Here is a 20,362-nt window from a genome sequence, read left to right as displayed (position 1 = left end):
CAAGTAATCCAGTTACATGTTCTATTTAAGCACGAGCCCATAGGCTGTTCTTCTCCATAACTAGACGCAGAGTGCCTGGATACAGCCATTAGCCGTGGTATATTGGCCATATACACACGACAATTACCCAAGATGCCTTATTGCTATTATAAACGTGTTACCAATTAAATTAAAACAGTTTAAAAAAAATGATAGCTCTGTATATGGTCTGTTATACCACGGCTTTCAGCCAATTAGCATTCAGGGCTCAAACCATCAGTTTATAAAATGCTACAACACAGGGAGAAGCAAAACGGGAGTTGGTGCAGGAAAATAGTAAGTGCGCACCGAACAGGGCAGCGTGTGTCGGAATTTTCTGTAGCCTATGCTGAGGTGAAGTTGAAGTGGAGAGCCAGAGCCAAGACGTGACATTTTCGACTGGAGGTGGAAAAAGTGTTGTGAGAGGGAGAGAAGAAGAAGAGAGAGAGAGAGAGAGAGAGAGAGAGAGAGAGAGAGGGAGAGAGTGGAGCGTAAATAAGTAGCCTACCTATAGCGTTTACTTCGTAACGCATCACAGCAGGACCGTGGATCGAATCTCAAGGCACTTAGCCCCTACGGACAAGGACAAGGCAGGTAAGATTAGATGATGAAGATGTGATAATTAACTAAATGTGGTTGCGTTAAAGCAATCGCAATGAGCACAATTAATTGAATAACTGATACTTTGATGGTTTTTGTGTACTGTGTCACCTAACCGATTGATAGAGGGTAGCCTATAGGCACGTTTTTGGGCTTCTTATTTCTGGATTTGCTTGCTAGTAGGCAGGGCAAACACGTTTGGGTGATTTCTGGTATCTCATCAAAATCAATCAATCGCAGCACATGTTTGGACTCATTCAGAAATACCATTGGAAATGAATGCTGAAAGTTCAATTTATATTCCTAAAACTTAAGTTGAAAATGATGCATGCTGTCGCTGGTTCCTGTTGACATTTGGAGAAATAGCCCAATGTCAAAACACAGTTTAAGGTGTCCAAATCAATAACCAATATACAGAAACTGTTCGTGATATTGAAAACATTATTGAAAACATTTAATATACACATACATGTGCAACAATAGTGTTTATATATATATATATACTTTTTTTACGAGCACCTTATAAATTGCACACCTTCCAAAAAACCTGTTTTGACAAGTGGCAATACATCACTAATATCGATTAGGGGGAAATCAGGTTGTACGCCCTGTTGAAACTAACACAACTTCAAATCCACATGGGTATATTTTTTTACAATCACTGGTTGGAGAAGAACCTGAAGAAGACAGTTATATTTTAGAGTGATGCATTTTGATTTGGAGGTCGCCAAAAAGGAAAGAGAAACGCAACACTTATTTGTCAATCACTCATATTGATATGACCTTGAAATCAGTTGCGAGAGGGGGGAGATGAGGTTGCACATCCAGTTAAAACTATTAAACACAGCTCAAAAATCACACGGAATCTGGGAATAATGTGTACATCACTGGCCTGAGGATAATTTGTATAGCTCAACACTTTGAAGTGTTGCACTTTGATTTAAGTGGGTCGCCAAGGTGGTAAGTGCAACGCAACACTTTTTGTTAATCGATATCTCGATAAAATCAATAGAACAGGGGGCAAACGTGTAGCGCTGTTTAAACTAACACTATTCAAAGGCCACATGGAAACTTTGAATAACCTATACTTGGTTAGTTAGATGAGAACATGTAGAAGGCTTATATCTATATTGTGCAAGGTTAACTGTTGATTTCGGGAGGCTTCCATCATGGAAAAGGGAACGGGACACTTTTCTGTTAAACGCATCACGACGCAGCATAGGATATCAAAAGTGACAATGATTGGCTGCTTTTTAAGTGGTTGTTTGACTGTTAAATCCATGTATTGGTGTGTGGCAGTGGCGACCAGTCATTCAGGGCTGGTGGGTGTTTTGAGCCCCACATTTTTTGCAAAAAAAAAATACATAAATACAACTATTTTGGGCTTGCCAGTTTTGCATGTTATTTTCGCATTAATGTGCCACATATCAGTTTGCAAACAATGTAAAAAAATAAATATATATAATTTAGTTAATAAAGTCGCATACAAACTAGGGCTGGGCGGTATACCGTAATTTACTATATACACCAGTATTTATGCATGGCTCAAGGTCATTGGCCACAGATGCAATGATGTCAAATCACGTTATACAGTGGGGCAAAAAAGTATTTAGTCAGCCACCAATTGTGCAAGTTCTCCCACTTAAAAAGATGAGTGAGGCCTGTAATTTTCATCATAGGTGAAGACTTACAGAAAACGTTTGACCTCTGCCATTGCCAACAAAGGGTATATAACAAAGTATTGAGTTGACGTGTACCTATGATGAAAATTACAGGCCTCTCATCTTTTTAAGTGGGAGAACTTGCACAATTGGTGGCTGACTAAATACTTTTTTGCCCCATTGTATGTAGCATTGATTGGACTGATCTTGACAACATCATACTTTCAAAATCTTAGCTAGCAGTCATCATCATAAATCAAGTCGACAATCTACTTGCAAATTCAATTAAATCCTTGTCATATGAAGAGAAATTAAGGATAAAACTTATCAGTGCTCATCGGTCATTGGACTTAAACATTACACAACAAGTTGGGAATAGCAAATTCAACAATGAGTGGTTTGGAAGGATGTGAGAACAGCACAACAATGTGAGTCCCAAAAAGGTATTGTATGCTGCTGCTTAAATTATGTAATATTCCAGGGAGAGATGTATACTGTAACTAAGAAAGTTACTAAGTGTTTGTTGTGTATTAAGCTGTTAGTAGCCCATGTGCCTCGCGCTAATAATTTGGGCCCTTTTCCACTTTTAATCAGCCTATAGCCTGTTTTAGAGAAAGGTAATCATCGAATATTGTAAGAGATTTCATTGTCTGCTTATATGCCCCTGTTATGCATCCTATGGTTCTGACTTGGGGTACAGGGAGAATATTGTTAGAACAGCCCATGTTCTGAATTCTGACGCTCTATATTTCAGAAGCGCTGAACAAATTGTTCTATTGACAACGTCTGTCCTAGCTTGCTCATTAAGTCAAAATCGAAAATTACAGATGGCCTCATCTACATGTCAATGTTGAATGATGATAGCATAAATTGCCCACTCACAAACTATTGCAACGATGACATCTATTTCTCACTCATTTAATCATTTACAGAGTAAAAAAATGCTTTCAAACACTAAACTGGGCGCTCTAGACTAAAGCCTCCATAGTGTCTGTGTAGCAGCCTGAAAGTTTGACATCCCTATACCGAGCCTGTCTAGCAAACAAGTAGTGTTCAATATTAGGCAGAGGCTTATTTATCAGCTACCAAATAAGACGTACACTTCCGTCAATATGTTGCCTTTACTATACTATGTTTAGCACTGTTGGGAATGAGTTTTAAAACTTATCACAAACGTATTTGAAAGAAGACAGCAGCCTAGCCTATATGGTTGGTTTATTTCAGTTAGGGTGTTTGTGAAAAGGTAGGCTATGTACGTACATTGTAATCAGTAATGTACATTTTGATTTAGCCAAACAATCTGATTTACTTTCAACTTAAGAGGCATTAGAAGAAGACAAAAATGAATATTGCCAATTGAACTATATATATTGCAGAATAAATTCATTAGCAAAATCATTGTCATAAAAACAATGATTGATAGATATCTTAATCTTCTTCAATTCAACCGTTATTGGGTTAAAATTAGGGCTATCCCCGACCACAAACAATCTTGATGGACCAAAAGTCGTCTGGTTCTATCAACCAATCAACTAGTCAACATTTTTTCCATATATAGACACACCCTATGTGATTTAATGAAATACTCTAGGCATATATGTAGGCTACAGAGCTTGTCTGATGCTTTAAGCACACTGTGATTAAGTAATTAAGAGACACACATGACTCAAGGGAGCCAGAGAACAAGATAGTCAAAACAGGAAGAAAAACCTGTTCTCAAATCAGCTCCTCCTGCTGCTGGCCTTTGCCGGTATTAGGCTACTCCAGGGTTTGGCAACATTTTCCAATAGAGGGGCCAATTATTCTTACCATTTCTACCGATCTGCGTGTCATTTATGATTTTCATATGCACATTGTCATGTGATTTAATAAAAATGATATCTAAATGTAAATTAAAAGTCCAAATAAATCATTGGCTATGCAAGGAACTTGAAACAGTGTATCAAGTTGGTTCAGCCCGAAGCTTGCTAACAAACTTGCAACATTGTATACAATATTCTGGTCCCTCTGTTTCCTGCACCAGTGAGCTCCAGACACACACAGCTGTATTTGCGCAATTGATAAGAAGTAATCAGGTCGGCTTATTTTATGACATTTCCACCGGATCAGAGCATTAAAAAAAATATCCTTTCACAGAGAGTGGTTATTTCAAATAGGCTACATTGAGTAACTATTACTATACGCAATGGATGTAAAAACAGAATTTGTTTACCTGCTGTTTGAGGTGAAGGAAAAATTGCTTTGACAAGCTCCACAGCTCAGATCCCCAAATGGCACATTTATAAGCTTACATTTCTACGCAGGTGTTGTTTGGAGCACTCCAAACAAAATACAATGAATGAACTGACAACTCGTAAATGGAATAAACCAAAACTTGTTTCTCAAAGTGAAGCCTAGGATGTCTGCTCCACAAACAATGTGTCCACTCCGACAACGAGAACTGTAAAAGACAGTAATAATAATATAACCATAACCATATAACCAAACAAACATTGTAGATTAGAAATTATGGGAATTAACGGTAAATCTACTACTGGTGTGCCATCCCGCGGCCTCTGCAATGGATTAGTCCACTGAGACAGGCTTCAATCAAGATGTGCCATAAAACATTTTTTGCAACTGCTCGACTAAAAAAATTATCGGTCGACCAACAGCCTATCAACCAAACAATCGACCAGTCAACTAAATGGGGTCAGCCCTAGTTAAAATACACATACATTTGTAAACAGCCATCCACAACAACCACAATCAGTAAGGCAGAGATAGCAGCAGTGTGATTCACATCAATGCGCTATGTAGATATTGGTATTGTCACGATCGTTACAATGAGTGGACCAAGATGTAGCGTGGTATGGTTCCATCCTCTTTATTTTGAAGTGGAACTCAAAGAAAACAACAAATGCAATCCGAAAACGTGACACTGCTATAGTGATCACAGGCAACTATACATAGTCAAGATCCCACAAAGGGGAAATGGCTGCCTAAATATGATCCCCAATCAGAGACAACGATAAACAGCTGCCTCTGATTGGGAACCATACCAGGCCAACATATACAGTGGGGCAAAAAAGTATTTAGTCAGCCACCAAAAGTTCTCCCACTTAAAAAGATGAGAGAGGCCTGTAATTGTCATCATAGGTACACTTCAACTATGACAGACACAATGAGGGAAAAAAATCCAGAAAGTCACATTGTAGGATTTTTTTATGAATTTATTTGCAAATTATGGTGGAAAATAAGTATTTTCAAGCAAGATTTCTGGCTCTCACAGACCTGTAACTTCTTCTTTAACCTCTACTAACTCCCCATCCCGCATGCGGGAGCGTAATCATCGCCTGACACTAATTTGCATAACGCATTGGGCATAAATATCCCTAGAAAATATTCCTATTCATGAAAATCACCAATGAAATATATTAGCCTTTTGTTAATCACCCTGTCATCTCAGATTTTCAAAATATGCTTCACAGCCAAAGCTAGACAAGCATTTGTGTAAGTTTATCATAGCCTAGCATAGCATTATGCCCTGCTAGCAGCAGGCAACATTTTCACGAAAATAAGAAAAGCAATCAAATTAAATCATTTACCTTTGAAGAACTTCGGATGTTTTCACTCACGAGACTCCCGGTTAGATAGCAAATGTTCATTTTTTCCAAAATATATGATTTTTGTAGGCGAAATAGCTCCATTTGTTCTTCACGTTTTGCTGAGAAATCGACCGGAAAATGCGGTCACAACAACACCAAACTTTTTTCCAAATTAGCTCCATAATATCGACAGAAACATGACAAACGTTGTTTAGAATCAATCCTCAAGGTGTCTTTTACATATCTATTCGATAATATATCTACCGGGACAATTGGTTTCTCATTAGAAGCGATTGGAATAATGGTTACCTCTGTACTTTACGCAAGATTTTCTGCGGGAGCCATCATGTGAGCACTTGCTCAATGTAGTCCCTTACGGCTATTCTTCAACATAAATGCGTAAAAATACGTCACAATGCTGTAGACACCTTGGGGAATACGTAGAAAGCGTAAGCTCATTCGTAGCCCATTCACAGCCATATAAGGAGTCATTGGCATGCAGCGCTTTCAAAATATGGGGCACTTCCTGATTGGGTTTCGCCTGTAACATCAGTTCTGTTATACTCACAGAAAATATCTTTGCAGTTTTGGAAACGTTAGAGTGTTTTCTATCCAAAGCTGTCAATTATATGCATAGTCTAGCAGCTTGTCGTGACAAAATATCCCATTTAAAACGGGAACGTTTTTTTATCCAAAAATGAAATACCGCCCCCAGAGTTTCAAGAGAGGCTCCTCTCCTCCACTCATGACCTGTATTAATGGCACCTGTTTGAACTTGTTATCAGTATAAAAGACACCTGTCCACAACCTCAAACAGTCACACTCCAAACTCCACTATGACCAAGACCAAAGAGCTGTCAAAGGACACCAGAAACAAAATTGTAGACCTGCACCAGGCTGGGAAGACTGAATCTGCAATAGGTAAGCAGCTTGGTTTGAAGAAATCAACTGTGGTAGCAATTATTAGGAAATGGAAGACATACAAGACCACTGATAATCACGCAAGATCTCACCCCGTGGGGTCAAAATGATCACAAGAACGGTGAGCAAAAATCCCAGAACCACACGGGGGGGACCTAGTGAATGACCTGCAGAGAGCTGGGACCAAAGTAACAAAGCCTACCATCAGTAACGCACTACGCCGCCAGGGACTCAAATCCTGCAGTGCCAGACGTGTCCCCCTGCTTAAGCCAGTACATGTCCAGGCCCGTCTGAAGTTTGCTAGAGAGCATTTGGATGATCCAGAAGAAGATTGGGAGAATGTCAGATGAAACCAAAATATAACTTTTTGGTAAAAACTCAACTCGTCGTGTTTGGAGGACAAAGAATGCTGAGTTGCATCCAAAGAACACCATACCTACTGTGAAGCATGGGGGTGGAATCATCATGCTTTGGAGCTGTTTTTCTGCAAAGGGACCAGGACGACTGATCCGTGTAAAGGAAAGAATGAATGGGGCCATGTATCGTGAGATTTTGAGTAAAAACCTCCTTCCATCAGCAAGGGCATTGAAGATGAAACGTGGCTGGGTCTTTCAGCATGACAATGATCCCAAACACACCGCCCGGGCAACGAAGGAGTGTCTTCGTAAGAAGCATTTCAAGGTCCTGGAGTGGCCTAGCCAGTCTCCAGATCCCAACCCCATAGAAAATCTTTGGAGGGAGTTGAACGTCTGTGTTGCCCAGCAACAGCCCCAAAACATCACTGCTCTAGAGGAGATCTGCATGGAGGAATGGGCCAAAATACCAGCAGTGTGTGAAAACCTTGTGAAGACCTACAGAAAAGGTTTGACCACTGTCATTGCCAACAAAGGGTATATAACAAAGTATTGAGAAACTTTTGTTATTGACCAAATACTTATTTTACACCATAATTTGCAAATTAATTAATTAAAAATCCTACAATGTTATTTTCTGGATTTTTCTCATTTTGTCTGTCATAGTTGAAGTGTACCTATTATGAAAATTACAGGTCTCTCTCATCTTTTCAAGTGGGAGAACTTGCACATTTGGTGGTTGACTAAATACTTTTTTTGCCCCACTGTAAATATAATCACCTAGATGACCCACCCTAGTCACACCCCGACCTAACCAACATAGAGAATAAAAAGCTCTCTATGGTCAGAGTGTGACAGGTATCGCCCAGGCAGAATAAACGTGTACTTTTTTTCAATGCTGTCATTGAGAAAAAAGAAAGGTGTCATCTAGCTTTTCAAAAGTATCTGTAATCTGATTACAATAGTTATGCTGGTAACGTAATGGATTAGTTTTTTTTTTTGTAATCAGTTACTTGTAACTAACTAAATATTCAAAGCAAATATTGTCTTGCGCCTGCTGCTTTGGGGGTATTAGGTGGACGGATTCATCTCTGGTAGCTCCGGCAAACTAAAAGGTGCACCTGCTAGGAAGCGTTGTGTCGTGCGTCACCTGAACGTACTGCTGTGTTGTCGTTCGCGCGAGGTTAAGCTTCAACTCTCATTTGCCACTGGCCTTGGTTCAGCTCCACTATTGCGGAACGTTGTCGGATGAACTGACTCCAGGGTTGCAGAGGGCCATGGTGGGCCAATGTGCTGAATGATATTGCACTGAACTCACGGCCTGTAACAGCCCTCTGCTTTCAGGGGTCACAAGCTTCAATTCTGTAGTTGGCCAGTGCAGAACCATCTCCAAGACCATTTGGGATTAATTTACACGCACACACTCCACAACATTGTTTTCTCCTTATCTTAGAAATGAGTGTTGGAGAAAGAAACATTAGCTTGTTGTGTATCGTTTTCCTCTCTCTACCGCTCCTGTTTTTCTGCAGTGTGGAAACGGCAAACCTCTGATACAGTCGCTCTCTCTCGGAGTGTCTGTCACTCTTGCTGAATCCACTCAAAATACGAGAGAATACGGGAAGAAAATATGGGAAAAATACAATTTGAAATGAAGGAGGCCATATCTGACAGTCTGTGAGCGACAGGCTCAAATTAAACACAATATGAGGGATATAGTAGCAATGGCTTGCAGATACAGTGAGATACAGATAGTGTCCAAAGAGTAATAGGGGAGGGAGCAGGGTGGAGTTTACTGTATAGCAGGGGGAAAAAAGGAAGAACGAGAGAGTGGCATAAAAAGTTTAAATCTCTCTCTCTCTCTCCTTATGGAATACCTAGACAGGATAGTGGAGTATGGGGTTGCATCCCAAATGAAACCCAGAATTTTAAAAAGTAGTGCACTATAGAGGGAACACATTGTAGATCAATGTGCCTTCAGATAGAAGCAGGTTGAAAGCCTTCACATCAAACTCTCTAGAAGTAATCATCTATGTCAAGTAATTTCTTTAAATCAAATAGAATGTTATTGGTCGCATACAAATATTTAGCAGATGTTATTGCGGGTGTTATTTATTTTAAGAATGTGAAATGTCAGAATAATAATAGAATGATTTCAGCTTTTATTTCTTTCATCACATTCCCAGTGGGTCAGAAGTTTACATACACTCAATTAGTATTTGGTAACATTGCCTTTAAATTGTTTAACTTGGGTCAAAGATTTTTGGTAGCCTTCCACAAGCTTCCCACAATAAGTTGGGTGAATTTTGGCCCATTCCTCCTGACAGAGTTGGTGTAACTGATTCAGGGTTGTAAGGCCTCCTTGCTCGCACACACTTTTTTAGTTCTGCCCACACAATTTTCTATAGGATTGAGGTCAGGTCTTTGTGATGGCCACTTCAATACCTTGACATTGTTGTTCTTAAGCCATTTTGCCACAACTTTGGAAGTATGCTTGGGGTCATTGTACATTTGAAAGACCCATTTGCGACCAAGCTTTAACCTCTTGAAGCTATGGGGCACTATTTTTATGTTTGGAAAAATAACGTTCCCAAAGTAAACAGCCTATTTCTCAGGACCAGATGCTAGAATATGCATATAATTAACAGATTGGGATAGAAAACACTCCAAAGTTTCCAAAACGGTCAAAATATTGTCTGTGAGTATAACAGAACTGATATTGCAAAAATCAAACCAGGAAGTGGCCCCTATTTTGAAAACTCCATGTTCCATAGCCTCCCATTGCTACATTTAAAGGGATATCAACCAGATTCCTTTTCCTATCACTTCCTCAAGGTGTCAACAGTCATAGTTTCAGGCTTTTATTTTGAAGAATGAGCGTGAACGACCACATTGCGTAAGTGGATAGGTGGGGGCTCTCAGAGTGAGTTGTGCGCAAAAGCCAACTGTCCCGGTTGATATATTATTGAATAGATACACCCTGAGGATTGATTATAAAAAACGTTTGACATGTTTCTGTGGACATTATGGATATAATTTGGAATTTTTGTCTGCGTTGTCGTGACTGCTCTTTCCGGTGGATTCCTGGGCATAACGCACCAAACTAACGGAGGTATTTGGATATAAAAAATATCTTTATGGCACAAAAGGAACATTTGTTGTCTAACTGGGAGTCTAACTGGGAGTGAAAACATCCGAAGATCATCAAAGGTAAACGATTCAATTGATTGCTTTTCTTATTTTCGTGACCAAGTTACCTGATGCTGTACTTATTGTTTTGTCGAGCGATCGATAAACTTACACAAACGCTTGTATTGCTTTCGCTGTAAAGCATAATTTCAAAATCTGAGACGACAGGTGGATTTACAAAAGGCTAAGCTGTGTTTTGCAATATTGCACTTGTGATTTCATGAATATTTTCTAGTAATATTATTTGACTGTGACGCTATGCTATTCAGCGTTGCTGATGACAATTATCCCGGATCCGGTATGGGTGGTTCAGAGATTTTAACTTCCTGGCTGATGTCTTGAGATGTTGCTTCAATATATTCACATAATTTTCCTTCCTTATGACGCTATCTATTTTGTGAAGTGCACCAGACCCTCCTGCAGCAAAGCACCCCCACAACATGATGCTACCACCCCCGTGCTTCACGGTTGGAATTGTGTTCTTTGGCTTGCAAGACTCCCCCATTTTCCTCCAAACATTACGATGGCCAAACAGTTCTATTTTTGTTTCATCAGACCAGAGGACATTTCTCCAAAAAGTGAAGTTGCAAACTGTAGTCTGGCTTTTTTATTTCACCTTTATTCAACTTCTTAGATATAGGGGGCGCTCTTTTAATTTTTGGATAAAAAAAACGTTCCCGTTTTAAACAAGATATTTTGTCACGAAAAGATGCTCGACTATGCATATAATTGACAGCTTTGGAAAGAAAACACTCTGACGTTTCCAAAACTGCAAAGATATTACCTCCATGAAGTTTGAAACCACCAAGACTCTTCCTAGAGCTGGACGCCCGGCCAAAGTTAGCAATCGGGGAAGAATGGCCTTGGACAGGGAGGTGACCAAGATCCCGATGGTGACCCTGTCACAGCTCCAGAGTTCCTCTGTGGAGATGGGATAACCTTCCAAAAGTACAACCATCTCTGCAGCACTCCACAAATTAGGCCTTCATGGTAGAGTGGCCAGACAGACGCCACTCCTCAGTAAAAGGCACATGACAGCCTGCTTGGAGTTTTCCAAAAGGCACCTAAATGAAGGTTGAACTTTTTGGCCTGTTTGCCAAGTGTCACGTCAGGAGGAAACCTGGCACCATCCCTACGGGGAAGCATGGTGGTGGCAACAACATGCTGTGGGGATGTTTTTCAGTGGCAGGGACTGGGAGACTAGTCAGGATCGATGCAAAGATAAATGGAGAAAAGTACAGAAAGATCCTTGATGAAACCCTGCTCCAGAGCGCTCAGGACCTCAGACTGGGGTGAAGGTTCACCCTCCAACAAGACAATGACCCTGAGCACATATCCCGAAGCCACTGTTGTCTTGGCTAAGTATCTGAATGTCCTAGATTGGCCCAGCCAGAGCCCAGATTTGAAGCCGATCGAACATCTCTGGAGAGACCTGAAGATAGCTGTGCAGCAACGCTCCCCATCCAACCTGACCGAGCTTGAGAGGGTCTGCAGAGAAGAATGGGAGAAACTCCTCAAACAGAAGGGTGCCAAGCTTTTAGCATTATACCCAAGAAGACTCTAGGCTTTAAACGCTGCCAACAGTGCTTAAACAAAGTAGTGAAAAAGGGTCTGAATACTACTTATGTAAATGTGATTCCCCCCGTTTTTTAATATACATTTTTTATATAAATGAGCAAAAATAAAACAAACAGTTTTTGCTTTGTCATTATGGGGTATTGAGTGTAGGAGCATTTTAGAATAAGGCTGTAACTTAACAAAATGGGGAAAAAGTCAAGGGGTCTGAATACATTCTAAATGCACTGTATATGATGGGATGTATAGACATTATGGACAGTATATGGATATAATATTTAGTTTATTTGAAGAACAGTGTATGTACAGCAATAATTAAATTGGAAAGGCCTTGACTAGAATACAGTATATACATATGAAGCCGGTAAAACATTATGTAAGCATTATTAAAATGACCAGTTTTCCATAACTATGTACAGATGGCAGCAGCCTCTAAGGTGTATGGTAGCGTAACTGGTTGGTAGCCGGCTTGTGACAGTGACTAAAGTTCAGGGCAGGGTACTAGGTAGAGTCTGGCTTGAGATGACTACTTAACAGTCTGATGGCCTTGCGATAGAAGCTGTTTTTCATTGTCTCTGTCCCAGCTTTGATGCACCTGTTCTGACCCCACCTTCTGGATAGTAGCAGGGTGAACAGGCTGTGGCTCAAGTGGATGAGGTCCTTGATGATGTTCTTTGCCTACTGGATGGTGGCAGGGTGAGAAGGCCGTGGCTCCGGTGGCTGAGGTCTTTAATCTTCTTGGCCGGGTGCTGTAGATGTCCTGGAGGGCAGACAATGTGCCCCTGGTGATACGTTGGGCAGACCGCACCGTCCGTGGAGAGCACTGTGCTGTTGTCTGTAAAGGTTTGTGGGGGACTTAGGTGCCAAGCCAAATTTCTTCAGCCTCCTGAGGTTGAAAAGTCCATGTTGCACCTTCTTCACCACACTGCCTGTGTGAGTGGACCATATAAGATTGTCAGGAATGTGCATGCAAAGGAACTTCTCCACTGCGGCCCGTCAGAAGTTCAGGACCCAGTTGCACAGGGCGGGGTTCAGACTCAGGGCTCCAAGTTTAATGATGAGCTTGGCTGGTACTATGGTGTTGAAGGCTGAACTGTAGTCAATGAACAACATTCTTACATAAGTATTTGGGCAGTGCGATGGCGGTTGTGTCTATTAGGGCGGTATGCAAATTGCAGTGGGTCAAGGGGGTCGGGTAAGGTGGAAGTGATATGATCCTTAACTAGCCTCTCAAAGCACTTGATGACAGAAGTGAGTGCAATCGGGCGATAGTTATTTACTTCAGTTACCTTCGCTTTCTTGAGTACAGGAACAAATGGCGGACATCTTGAACAAATGGGTACAGAAGACTGGGATAGGGAGAGATTGAATATGTCCTTAAAATTCTCCAGCCAGCTGGTCTGCGCATGCTCTCAGGACACAGTTAGGGATGCCTTCTGGGTCGGCAGCCTTGTGAGGGTTAACACGCGTAAATATCTTATTCACGCCGGCCACTGAGAACGAGAGCTCACAGTCCACGGGAGCGGTGGTTTTCATCGAAGTGGTGGGCTAAGAAGGTGATTAGCTTGTCCGGGAGCAAGACGTTGGTGTCCGCAACGTGGCTGGTTTTTCCTTTATAATCCGTGATTGTTGCTGCCATTTAAGTCTCATGTGTTAGACGTTGAATTGCGACTCAACTTTGTCTTTGTACTAACGTTTTTGTGTTTTGCCTGTTTGCTTGCCTTACGAAAGGCATAACTGGAATGTTTGTACTTAATCATATTCCCAGTTAACTTGCCATGGTTAAATGCGGTGGTTAGCACTTTCAGTTTTGCGCGAATGCCACTATCTATCCACGGTTTCTATCCACGGTTTCTGGTAGGTTTTAATAGTCACAATTGGTACAACATCTCCTATGCACTTCTTATAAACTCACTCACCGAATCAGCGTATACATCAATGTTATTGTCTGAGGCTACCCAGAACATATTCCAGTCCGCATGATCAAAAATAGCTTCTACTTTTCAGTTTTATTGAGAAGTTATTGAAAATAAATGCCCTTTTTTTCGATTAGTGAATTGTAATTTTAATTTTCTTCCTGACTTTAGGTGACGAGAGGAAAGAGTTTCAAGTTTTAATGTCAGGTACACGAGTACAGTGAAATGCCTTTCTTGTAATCTCCAAACCCAACAATGCAGTAATCAATGTAGAACAAAAACATCAAAACACTAGAAAGTAAGAAGCTGATATACAGGGTCAGTTCCAATACCATATCAGAGAGAGAGAGAGTGTGTGTGGATTAGGGCTGTCCCCAACTAAGAAAAATCTTGGTTCATCAAAAGTCTTCTGTTCTTTATACAAGTATTTTTCCATATATCGACACACTGTGTTTTAATAAAATAAACTTTATTTGTTGAGCGTGTCTGATGCGTTAAGCACACTGTTTTATGAAAGACACAAATGACTCACGAGGGATCCAGAGATCAATATAACAATAAGAAAAAAAACTTAAACCTGAGCCCGCTCCTGGTGGCTTTCGGAGATTCTGCCATTACTCTCCTGAATTTGCCGGTAATAGGCTACAATTTGTCTTACCATTTCTACCGATCTGTGTGCCAGTTATGGTTTTCATATGCACAATTATGTGCCTGCTTGAGTTTGTAGTTGTGTGCCTGCTTGGGTTTGTAGATTAGGAGCCAAAGGTCAGGTGTAGCCTATATATAGTTCAAAGCAGACACTAAATGGGGTGTTTTGATCTGATGACTGTGAGACTGCAGACTACACAGCGATATGCTCTTGCTCAACTAGACCAGGGAGGACCTAACAAAGGTTGTGTTCCCAATGGCCCCTTATTTCCTATGTAGTGCACTACTTTTGACCAGGTATACAGGGGATACAAACAAATTGATGAATGAGTCTCTGCAGGCTATCTGGTGCCCTCTGACAGCTGTGTTTAAGTTGTCTGATATACACAGTCCTTGGTCAGGACAGCTTCTCCAAGCGCATTCTAGCAGATAATGACCAAGTGGGAGAAAGGGATGGAGACCTACGATGCGTCCCAAATGGCACCATATTTAGTGCACTATATAGGGAATATGATGCCATTTGGGATGCATATAAAACAAGTATTGGGAATAGGGTGTCAGGCCCTGGTCACAAATATTGCATATGGTGCCATTCAAAAATTGTCCAAATATACCATATTTATTTACACATACTTATTTTCCATATGCATTGGAACTGTAGCCTGTGGGGCTAAAAGGTGCTATTATTTATGTACCGTATGGGTGTTGATGTGTCAGTGTTAATTGGAGTTTACATTGAAGTAAAATAGACGGTTATGGAGAGAAGAGGGACTAATAATGACATCAATACTGATGTTTTGTATATGTCAATATGAACCGTGTTGTGTAGGTCTACATTTTTCCTTTCTAGGCTTTATGTGTTAATTGATATCATGTGCCTTTCGATTGACAAAAAGAAGACGTTTATTTTTTGGTAAAATGGTAGACAAGCATTAGTATGTATGCATGTATATGAGTCACTCTTTAGTCTAAAGCCTTTCTATGGACTGACAGCTTATTGATCCAAGCCTTTTAGAGAGCAAGCACCAGGAAAGAAATGCATTACTTTCAAGATTTACTCTCAAAAGAACAAATTAACAGTCGGACATCAGTAAGTGAGAATGGCATTGTTATCCCAAGCTAAGTTTCCCTCCAATTTAAACTATGCACATTTTCACACCAGAGGTGTTTCCATCAAGCTGACTTTTTGTGGATAAAAAGCTGTTTATGATGTTGTAGTCCATTTAAATGCACTTTTGTGCTTAAGTTTTCATGACCTGAATAAAAAGAGTTCAATGTGTTTCCATTGCATTTTCAACTCTAGCGAGTTGGTTTTGGTGCATGCTCTATAGACAACAATTCACTGATAAAGTGGACAAGGGTGGTTATATGATGAGATATGATTAAAAGCAATACTTTTTATTCGATAATTGGCAGCCAAGCACCGATCATCATGTAAACGGCATCAATAAAATAATGTCTTACCCTCAATATTTTCATTTCATCACTGTGCACTTAACCACCATAACTTATTCCATCTGCCTATAAACTCTGCATGTTTTCCATGTCGTGGTGGAAGTACAACATAACAAGTTTACTACGACATTAGGGTTTTTATATCAATATTTGCTCATAAAAGTGTTTCCACCACAATTGTGGCAGTCTATTTCACCGACCAAATAATTACCCGCCCTTGTCTAGCAAATTTTTATTTATTTATTTTCGAAATTGTGACATTTAACAGATACATTTGCATTTTCCATAAGGCCTGTTGTGAGATTTTTTTTTATGGATCAGGTACATTATTTCACTAGATATCTGGTTAATCTCAGACATGATGGAAGTGTTAGAACTTGAGTGGATTCTCAGTCTGCTCTTAGTTTTAAAAAAAATGTAAAACTTTGAATTGGATGTATGGAAACTGCATCCCAAATGGCACCCTATACAGTGCACACCTTTTCAGCATAGGGGATAGGGTTGTCATTTGGGACACTGACAGTGTTCTCGTCATGAAGTTTCACTCAATATAAACCCTTTTTAAGCTATCAGCTGGTGCTGCTATGACAAATATGGCTTTTGTTTTGTTTGTGGCTATTTGAACAGGTGTACTAGTACAATCCCTTTTAGTTAGGAGGATTTCTAACTATTGTTCATCCTATTGAGAAAAATGGCACCCTATTCCCAGGTCAAATGTAGTCCACTAAATATGGAATAGGGTGCTTTTGACAGCTATTGTCTTTGTCCCAAATCCAGATAGGACAATCGGTGGCGGGTGGTCGTGACAGGGCAAGTCGGACCAGGCGCAACAACTCACAGCGCTCCCATCCTGTCCCGATAATTACCCTCTCCCCAGATCCCTCTTTTCCTCCCATGTGCCTGTTTTGGAGGTGTCAGTGCATCCCGCGGGATCAAAGGGGCCTCAGGGAGCTACTGGGGGAGAGGAGAGTTTTCCTAGCATCTGTCCTGTACCCCACCTCTCCATCTCCTCTGAGATGAGGCGCTAGTAACACTAAAAAGAAGCAGAGGAACATGTTTGTTACTAGTCCTGCAGCAGCCTCACCTGGTACCAGAGCTGTTTGTATTTGATATAATTGTCACGTCCATAACTTATAAAATACAAACAGACCTGGGACCAGAATAGCAGCAACCCGCTTCCACTGCTCCTCTGTTCCTTAGCTCAAATCATGTATGTGATACTAAACAATCTCTCAAAGTTGATTGGAAATATTTCACTTCGCCACATGAACATGAGAAAGTATCTATATCATACACAGTGTTGCACTGTGCTGTGGAAAAGGGTTTCACACCTTGTAATGTGTGTTTACAAATGTGTCATTCTAAATTACATGAGTGAACAAACATCGACAGCAATTTCCAGCTCAGAGTGTGCAATGTGCATACTTTCAGCATAGCACTATAAAACCACACACACGCAACATACCATTATTCCTGTGTGGACTATTGTACCTACAGTACTCTCCACATGCTGTCCCGTCATCCCACTGTTGTCATACTATACTCAGGAATGCTGAGTCGGGCAACACTTCTAAACACAGTGTCACTGGAGTGAGACTAGAGGGATGGCTCAGCTCATCAGAGCAGCGTTGTCCCTCCCTCCATCCCTGACAGAGCCGAATGTCCCCTGATCACTCTCTGATCACTCCGCTAATGTCCAATGGCTTTTTCATGGTGAGCTGGGGAGAGATGTATACTTCTCTAATTGATTGCCGTGATAATCCACAGATCTGCTCAGGCAGCTCCAGACTGCAACTGGGGCCCTGGCTGGCGCTGGCTCCAAGAAGGGTTGTCTGTGAGGAAGTCAGACACAATTGCCATGTAATCAATGATATCGAGTGCTATGGGCCGGGAGGGAGTCAAATAGATATAGTTCTCTGTTCGTCTGTTGAATGGGGCTCTTTCTGGAATCGACCCAGAGGGCCCAGATATTATTACGCTTCACTTTACATTAATTTTTTGTCCTTAATCACAAATTACAGAGAGATAACCCGAGACAAGATCCCAAAACTCGTTTTCCCGTGATTAAATAGCAATACATTTTTCTGTTGTGGGTAAAGCAATTCTAACGGACTCTGGTCATTAGCCAAATTGCCAGTGTAACGATTCTCGTCCTCCTCTTCTGAGGAGGAGTAGTAAGAAGGATCGGAGGACCTGGTAGTATGTGTTCATGATGATATTTATTTAAACTCAGAACACTAAACAAAATAACAAAGGGAAAGAAACGAAACTGAAACAGTTCTGTAAGGTGACAAAACACACTAGACAGAAAATAAACACCCACGAAACACAGGTGGAAAAAGGCTACCTAAGTATGATTCTCAATCAGAGACAACTAACGACACCTGCCTCTGATTGAGAACCATACCAGGCCAAACTCAAAACACAACATAGAAAAACAACCATAGACAACCCACCCAACTCACGCCCTGACCATACAAAAAAATCTTTTTAAGTGAGAAGTAGGCATTGGTCTGAAGCCGAAAAAGAAAATAAATTGACATGAGCGCCACAATGCTTACTCCACCCATGCTCTACCAAGGTTTTACAGCATACAGCTTTGACCTACGACAGTAGCTATGTTGGTCAATTGTACTTAGGATTAAAACCCTTTCAAAAAGCCTGATTCATACTCTACGAGGAGGTGCGCCCATAATAATGTGATTTGTACTGCATAAAAGTTTAAGTATTGGACTCTTCTCACACATACCACACTAATCCCATTCCACTACCCTTTCAAGATTGTCTTTAACCTCCTGGGATAGGGGGACGCAAATGTCCCACTTGGCCAATTGCCAGGGAAAATGCAGAGCACCAGATTCAAATAAAATACTATAAAATTCTAACTTTCATTAAATCACACATGCAAGATAGCAAATTAAAGTTACACTCGGTGTGAATCCAGCCAACATGTAAAATTTCAAAAAGGCTTTCCGGCGAAAGCATAAGAAGCTATTATCTGATGATTGCACAGCAGTAAACAAAGAGTAGCATATTTCAACCCTGCAGGCGCTACACAAAACGCAGAAATAAAATATAAAACATGCCTTACCTTTAACGAGCTTCTTTTGTGGGCACTCCAATATGTCCCATAAACATCACAAATGGTCCTTTTGTTTGATTAATTCCGTCAATATATATCCAAAATGTCAATTTATTTGGCGCGTTTGATCCAGAGAAAAACAGCTTCCAATTTGCGGAAAGTCACAAATAATTTTGCCTGTAACACCTGTAAACTTTGCCAAAACATTTCAAAATACTTTTGTAATACAACTTTAGGTATTTTTAAATGTTAATAATCAATCAAATTGAAGACGGGTCTATCTGTTTTCAATAGAGGACTTTTCAAGTCTTGGCCAACTCTCAACAGCGTTACCCTTTTCCAGGATGGCCGTACTTCTTAATTGCACAAAGGAATAACCTCAACCAAATTCCAAAGACTGGTGACATCCAGTGGAAGCGGTATGAACTGCAAACAAGTGCCTAAGAAATATTGTTTCCCCATGAGAGCCCATTGAACAGACAGCGACCTCATTCTGAATGGTTAGTCCTCAGGGTTTTGCCTGCTACATATATTCTGTTATACTCACAGACATGATTCAAACAGTTTTATAAACATCAGAGTGTTTTATATCCAAATATACTAATCATATTCATATCTTATATTCATGGCATTAGTAGCAGGAAGTTGAAATTGGGCACGCTATTTATCCCAAAGGGGTTTTAAATATGAAATAAAGGTTTGCTTTTATACAGTTGAAGTCAGAAGTTTACATTTAAACTTAGTTTTTCACAATTCCTGACATTTAATCCTAGTACAAATTCCTTAGTCTGTTGGATGGGGCTCTCATCCAACAGACTAGAGATCACCACTTTATTTTAAGAATGTGAAATGTCAGAATAATAGTAAAGAGAATTATTTATTTCAGAACTTTTCAGGGAAGTTAAGAACAGATATAAACAGGCAGTTAGGAAAGCAAAGATGAGCTTTTTCAAACAGAAATTTGCATCCTGTAGCACAAACTCCAAAACGTTCTGGGACACTATATAGTCCATGGAGAATGAGAGCACCTCCTCCCAGCTGCCCACTGCATTGAGGCTACGAAACACTGTCACCACCGATAAATCCACAATAATTGAGAATTTCAATAAGCATTTTTCTACGGCTGGCCATGCTTTCCACCTGGCTACCCCTACCCCGGTCAACAGCCCTGCACCCCCCACAACAACTTGCCTAAATCTCCCCCATTTCTCCTTCACCCAAATCCAGATAGCTGATGTTCTGAAAGAGCTGCAAAATCTGGACCCCTACAAATAATCTGGGCTAGACAATCTGGACCCTCTTTCTGAAATGATCTGCCTCAATTGTCGCAATCCCTATTACTAGCCTGTTCAACCTCTTT

General features: G+C 40.6%; 1 protein-coding gene across 1 annotated transcript in view; it reads left to right on the top strand.

Moving 5' to 3' along the window:
• The first annotated feature begins 287 nt into the window (after positions 1 to 287).
• Positions 288 to 20,362, top strand: part of LOC109889705 (cadherin-23) — a 648,086-nt gene continuing 628,011 nt past the window's right edge. The window contains exon 1 of the mRNA XM_031823245.1: positions 288 to 612. The gene's annotated coding sequence lies outside the window, so the exon portion shown is untranslated. The remainder of the gene's footprint in view (positions 613 to 20,362) is intronic.

The sequence above is a fragment of the Oncorhynchus kisutch genome, linkage group LG4 (assembly GCF_002021735.2).
Source record: "Oncorhynchus kisutch isolate 150728-3 linkage group LG4, Okis_V2, whole genome shotgun sequence".
NCBI classification, from domain to species: Eukaryota; Metazoa; Chordata; class Actinopteri; order Salmoniformes; family Salmonidae; genus Oncorhynchus; species Oncorhynchus kisutch.
Note: the sequence above shows the minus strand (reverse complement) of the source record. Positions and strands in the feature narration are given on the sequence as shown.